General features: G+C 41.5%; 1 non-coding gene across 1 annotated transcript; it reads left to right on the top strand.

The window, feature by feature from the left end:
- Window positions 1-772: 772 nt before the first annotated feature.
- trnas-aga (transfer RNA serine (anticodon AGA)) lies at window positions 773-854 on the top strand. The gene has a single exon. It is a non-coding gene; the product is annotated as a tRNA-Ser (tRNA).
- The last annotated feature ends 6,334 nt before the right edge of the window (window positions 855-7,188 follow it).

Below are 7,188 nucleotides of genomic sequence, written 5' to 3'. Positions count from 1 at the left end.
GGTCAAACATCTAATCATTTAAAAATTAACACATAGGTATCTTAATTTTTAAGACTATACTTAGATTTTGGTTAACATTCCTAATTTGATGATGATGATTTGATGAATTTGATGAATAATGACTTATTATTTATTTAGAGAGAGAACCTCTAAAGCAGCACATTGGGAGAGCACTTGAAGAGAGCATTAAGACTATACTCGGAATACGGGTGGGAATTAAACAATACAGATAAAACGCTCCGGTTTACATGAGCATTTAAGAACATTAAAGCGTTTGAGACTTTAAAGGCGCACTGTTTCTAGTTTATCAGCCTTTATTATACACGCATGTTTGGCTGATCTAATCCGCTGATCCAGCTGATGATCAATGCGTTTTAACAGCTGAACACTTAAAAACGTTAAACTCACCCGCAGCTTCCAAACAATCCTTAAATATTCCTTACATTTGTACCATTCACAAATGACAGATACATTTCAAGCATTTAAAGCCTGGAGAAAAATCAACTGCAAAGAAAACAGCGTTTATCCTGAACTCGAGCTCGAAAAAGCACCAGTTGCTTCCATATTAACGCCACAAGAGTCCAGCAGGTCTTGGGGAAAGTTAACCTGAAGCAGGATCATTACACAGTGGACCAGGCGAATTTATTATAAAACAGCGACATCTAGTGACCATTTATCAGTACTGCACAAAGCATTGCACATTCAGGTTTGGGTGCTCCCAGGGAAAGGAAAGTTATGATTTTTACGTTAAGCTGTTCATATCAGCTTAAATGTTGTCGTGGCCGAGTGGTTAAGGCGATGGACTAGAAATCCATTAGGGTCTCCCTGCGCAGGTTCGAATCCTGCCGACAACGACGTACTTTTAGCCACTGACTGCGTAGCTACATTAGCTACCAAATACACCTTCATTCTGGCACATGATGCCTTTCACTTTCACAGTATGAATTCGGGACAGTAAACTATTCAGGAACCAACAAAAAAAATGGAATACAATCACCAGGGCTTTCCTGATCAACATCAAAATGAATACAAAATGCTGTCCATGGAACAGTGTTTAACAAAAACCGTACACAGAAAACTACCGGTTTCAATGCGCTTTAATCGGGGCTCAGTCATCACACAGTTTGAGAAGCGGCTGCATGTACCTACAGTCCTGACCAGTTTGCACCAGTCATGTTGATACAAATAAAATTGCATTATTATTCCCTTTTTTGTCTTTTTTTTAATTATTGCTGTTGTCGTCGTTTTATGTTATTATTATAATGAACAATAAACCGATAGCATATGACTGTTACATGCGCATGCTGAGTGTCGCTTTTCGAAATGCTCAATCCAGCGCAGTCCGGCAGTCCATTATTACTGGTCATTGGCGCAATAATGGACAGGAGTCGGGTTTTCCGAGCTCGGCGTTTTAGTACATGAAGCGTCGATAAGCTTTTTTGTTGTTGTTGTTTTTGCGTAGATTCTTTCAAAACGAAACGTTTAATAATTAGACCGGGTACCTTTTGCATTAAACGTTGGTATTGTGTGTACCCTTTGGTTGTAGCTATACTTTACTATAGTGTCTGAATATTTTCGTTGTTGAAACGTGTTTCTTTATGCTTCCAAACACATCCTTTTTGCTTGAGATGTACAGATTAAAAAGGCATTAGGTCTGTTTCTGTGTGAAGTAAATATAAGCAATGAAAGCATGCAAAACCAAAGCGGATGAACATTTGTACTCACTCTAGACAGAAGTTTATTTCCCTTCAGGAAAACAGTGGATGTTTCTTTGACGAGAGAGTCGAATGGCATGTCCACATAGAATCAGTATGGTCACAGAACTCATATTTGGGTGCTCCCAGGGAACATTCGGGTTTGGGTGCTCCCAGGGCACATTCAGGTTTGGGTGCTCCCAGTGCACATTCGGGTTTGGGTGCTCCCAGGGCACCTTCGGGTTTGGGTGCTCCCAGGGCACCTTTGGATTGGGGTGCTCCCAGGGCACATTCAGGTTTGGGTGCTCCCAGAGCACATTCAGATTTGGGTGCTCCCAGTGCACATTCGGGTTTGGGTGCTCCCAGGGCACATTCGGGCTGGGTGCTCCCAGGGCACCATTGGATTGGGGTGCTCCCAGGGCACATTCAGGTTTGGGTGCTCCCAGGGCACATTCAGGTTTGGGTGCTCCCAGGGCACCTTCGGGTTTGGGTGCTCCCAGGGCACCTTTGGATTGGGGTGCTCCCAGGGCACATTCAGGTTTGGGTGCTCCCAGAGCACATTCAGATTTGGGTGCTCCCAGTGCACATTCGGGTTTGGGTGCTCCCAGGGCACATTCGGGCTGGGTGCTCCCAGGGCACCATTGGATTGGGGTGCTCCCAGGGCACATTCGGGTTTGGGTGCTCCCAGGGCACATTCAGGTTTGGGTGCTCCCAGGGCACATTCAGATTTGGGTGCTCCCAGTGCACATTCGGGTTTGGGTGCTCCCAGGACACATTCGGGCTGGGGTGCTCCCAGGGCACATTCGGGTTTGGGTGCTCCCAGGGCACCTTTGGATTGGGGTGCTCCCAGGGCACATTCGGGTTTGTGTGCTCCCAGGGCACATTTGGGTTTGGGCGCTCCCAGGGAACACTCATATTTGGGTGCTCCCAGGGCACATTCAGGTTTGGGTGCTCCCAGGGCACATTCAGATTTGGGTGCTCCCAGGGCACATTTGGGTTTGGGTGCTCCCAGGGCACATTCATATTTGGGTGCTCCCAGGGCACATTCAGGATGGGGTGTTCCCAGGGCACATTCATATTTGGGTGCTCCCAGGGCACATTCAGGATGGGGTGCTCCCAGGGCACATTCAGATTTGGGTGCTCCCAGGGCACATTCATATTTGGGTGCTCTCAGGGCACATTCGGACTGGGGTGCTCCCAGGGCACATTCATATTTGGGTGCTCTCAGGGCACATTCGGACTGGGGTGCTCCCAGGGCACATTCATATTTGGGTGCTCCCAGGGCACATTCGGACTGGGGTGCTCTCAGGGCACATTCATATTTGGGTGCTCTCAGGGCACATTCGGACTGGGGTGCTCCCAGGGCACATTCATATTTGGGTGCTCCCAGGGCACATTCGGGTTCGGGTGCTCCCAGGGCACATTCGGGTTCGGGTGCTCCCAGGGCACATTTGGGCTGGGTGCTCCCAGGGCACATTTGGGTTTGGGTGCTCCCAGGGCACATTTGGGTTTGGGGTGCTCCCAGGGCACATTCGGGTTTGGGTGCTCCCAGGGTACATTCGGGCTGGGTGCTCCCAGGGCACATTCGGGTTTGGGGTGCTCCCAGGGCACATTCGGGCTGGGGTGCTCCCAGGGCACATTCAGGTTTGGGTGCTCCCAGGGCACATTCGGGCTGTGGTGCTCCCAGGGCACATTCAGGTTTGGGTGCTCCCAGGGCACATTCGGGCTGGGGTGCTCCCAGGGCACATTCAGGTTTGGGTGCTCCCAGGGCACATTCGGGCTGTGGTGCTCCCAGGGCACATTCAGGTTTGGGTGCTTCCAGGGCACTTTCGGGTTTGGGTGCTCCCAGGGCACATTCAGGTTTGGGTGCTTCCAGGGCACTTTCGGGTTTGGGTGCTCCCAGGGCACATTCGGGTTTGGGTGCTGTGAAATGGCCAAATTACCATCAATTTATAGTAGAACTGTAAAATAATTCAGTTTTACTATGACATTTTTTTTTATAGTAGAACTGTGAAATAATTTATGGTTGTACTGTGAAAGTTCATAGTGGAACTGTCAACTAGATAACCATTAAGTGGCCAAATTATCATTTGTTTTTTACCCATTGTGTAGTTACTCATTTAAATATATATATTCCACTTTCCATTGATTAATTTAAATTAATTGCTTGAAATGCTATTATTATTATTTAATGCTATTGAAGTCATGAATAAAAATCAATTTTTATTATGTATTAAAAGGTAAAAGTGTCAGTATAAGAGTTGTAGTATGTAATGTGGGTAACATTTGATAAAATACAACTGTTTTGGAGCAATTTGAAGAATATTTTAAAAGCTATTGAAGTTATTAATATGCTGAATACTTTAAATGCTATTGAAGTTATTAATAAAAATCTGTTTGATCATGTAATGAAGGGTAAAGGTGTCAGTATAAGAGTTGTAGTATGTAATGTAGGTTACACTTGATAAAATACAATTGTTTTGGAGCAATTTGATGAATATTTTCAAAGCTATTGAAGTTATTAATATGCTTTATACTGTTTATGCTATTAAAGTCATGATTAACAGTCAGTTTTTTATTATGTATTAAAAGGTAAAAGTGTCAGTATAAGAGTTGTAGTATGTAATGTGGGTTACACTTGACAAAATACAACGTGTTTTGGAGCAATTTGATGAATATTTAAAAAGCTATTGAAGTTATTAATATGCTGAATACTTTTAATGCTATTGAAAATATGAATAAAAATCAGATTTTTTAAAATGTATTAAAAGGTAAAAGTGTCAGTATAAGACTTGTAGTATGTAATGTGGGTTACACTTGATAAAATACAATTAGTTTTGTAATATTATTACTTGTAATATTAGCACTTATTTTAATAACATTTCAGAGATAATACAGTTTTTCATATTTATTATTATTATAAACTGTTTAAGTTTATGACTTACCATCGAAGTTTGACGATGGGCAGCGCTTGACGAACGTCTTTTTTTCATTTCTCACTTTAAGTTGACGACAACAGTTTAGCCGTCGACGAGATCTTGTCAGACCTTCAATTAGCTCTGACTCAATAACACGTGGCAGAAATTTCATCTTCAAAGAAGTACACAAGCACATACTTTGGCAGACTTGTGTTTCAGAATAAAAGAACTGAAAACACTACATTTGTATTTCGCTTAAAGTTCTGTGTCGAGGCAGAGACAGTTGGTTAAAATAACGGTCTCAAGTCAAGTGTGCATGTGCAGAAAGAGGTGTCTGACTGTCCGTAGATGGAGACTGACGTGCTGTGTAAAGAAGAGAGGTTTGTGCAGAATAGACATAATAAAGCACTATAAAGTCATTAAACTGAATGATATGTAATGTAATATTTGTCCTGTATGGATGGGTTTTGATAACCGCAGTTTTTAATGCAGATTTTATGAAATCCAATGAGGACATTTTGGAAAAATAGTGGTTTATCCTAAATATATTATTAAATCAAATATTGTATAAAGCAAAACTGTTCAGTAGGAAGCAATGAATTCGATGAGTTTGATCATATCATCTTATTCTATCAACTGTACTCTGTGGTTTTTCTTACAATGCCCAAAATACACAAAAATAGTTGTAAATAATCATTACCCACATTTACTGGAAAAGTAAAGAAGAGTGAGTAGGCGTATGAAGCCAGAGAGCAGATTAATCTAAACCTTATTTATAGTAACATGCTAACACATCAGAGTAAACATTTATTCCTAATCTTACTATTACTGTACTTATTATTATTTTGTTACTATTATTGATGTTACTGTGTTTATTACTATTACTGATCAGGGTCTTGGGGCCCTGAATTTGTTCCTCATCTCTAGTTACTCTCTGTGTGGTAAGCAGTATGTCAGAGGTTTCTGTAACCAATACAAAGTTTGAAAACCACAAGATGATCACAACATGTTCCTTTGAGAGGGTAACAAGGGTGCTAATATAATCATTTTATTTAATAGGATAGACTACATACAAAATTAATGCAGGGAAAAGTAAAACAATTCAAATATGTTGTTAACTTTATTAACACATCTACTGGTGTATCCCAGAGGCTGTTATAGGCACAAATGTGGACCAAATCCATATTCTGGCAAGGTAAACAATCTACACACATGCACACTACCTCATCATAACATTATCGTCCTGCAGATGAGCAGGACAGTGCATTCCAAAATCCGAGTCTGAAACAAGAGATGCTCAGGTACCTGTAAAGGGTTGGCTTTCGGTCTTCTGTTTTTTCTTTTCTCTCCCTCCCTGCTCCTCTCCATTCTTTATGTTTGGAGCAGGTAGGGAACAGGTGTCAGGGCGTACATTAACAAACAATAGCAATGCCTTTTTTGGGTTTTACATAACCCAAAGAAAAATCAGGTGCATAAATTTCAGAATTTTACAGAGATGAAAGACCCGGTGTCTGTATGGCGAGACGCTGTTTTTTCACTTCTTTTAGAGGCACAAAGTTCGTAATTTAACCCAGACAGGTGAAGAACTTTACCATCAAGCACTAGCTATCTGAAGTAATAGGACAAAGTTTTTGTTGGTGATACAACTCATATTTTGTGGGATTTTATTATTATTCTTATCTGGGGGAAAAACACCCTGCAATTGCTTGAGGTATGTTTCTTGCCTTAATATTTTTCTTCTGAGTCTAACCATTTATGATTTCACAGGACAGGGCAAAGAAGCCTGATAAATGTACTAAAACAGACATGTGTAATCAGAATGGCTTATGATTTGTATGTTTGTATCAGACGATTATGCAAATCTTTGAGATTTGGAGCGTTTTAATCAGTTCAGTTATATTGTTGTATTCTGACATTTATAGAATACATGGAACTTTGTTTATTATGGTCCATTTTGCTTTTATCTGAACATTTTTAATTGACAGAAATGCACTAACCATTACTTCAAAAGTAAAGGGCTTGAAAAACATCATGGTAGATCCGATAAAGCCATATTCATATATTTTATCAATAACCTTAATTTTAGCAGTAACTCCAAGTCTCTAGAAGGACATAGACCACAGCAAATGCTTCTTCTCTACTAGTATAATTGTGACTTTTTATTGTGGATAGTTTTATGTCCACCTGAGATCTTTCAGTTGTTTCTCAGAGTCAGGGAGAAGAGGTAAGGGAGGGGAAGCATGGGCAACACAAAAGGCAACATTATTCCCCTGTGGATCCATGCTGCATCCACCCATGAATAGTGTATTGAAAAACATAACATTGGGGACTAGATTATTTTCCGTGCCGTGAGACACGAGAGTGTCTGTCCACTGACTTGCGGTGCTGGGTAAGAGCGGCGGGCAAAAAAAAAGGAGAAAATGAGTGCCAGGCTGTGTTAAAACCAACAAGGCCTAATTGCAGGAACAATGATCCCTGTGACAGACTATTAGAAGAAACTTAAGATGACCATGCACCAAAGCAGAGGCAGCACAGTTTTCACAGCCTTGTAAGATACAGTAAAAGACATAGAGAGA

This window comes from Trichomycterus rosablanca, chromosome 26 (assembly GCF_030014385.1).
Source record: "Trichomycterus rosablanca isolate fTriRos1 chromosome 26, fTriRos1.hap1, whole genome shotgun sequence".
Lineage (NCBI taxonomy): Eukaryota > Metazoa > Chordata > Actinopteri > Siluriformes > Trichomycteridae > Trichomycterus > Trichomycterus rosablanca.
The sequence above is the reverse complement of the archived record's forward strand: the minus strand, read 5'-3'. Positions and strand labels throughout refer to the sequence as shown.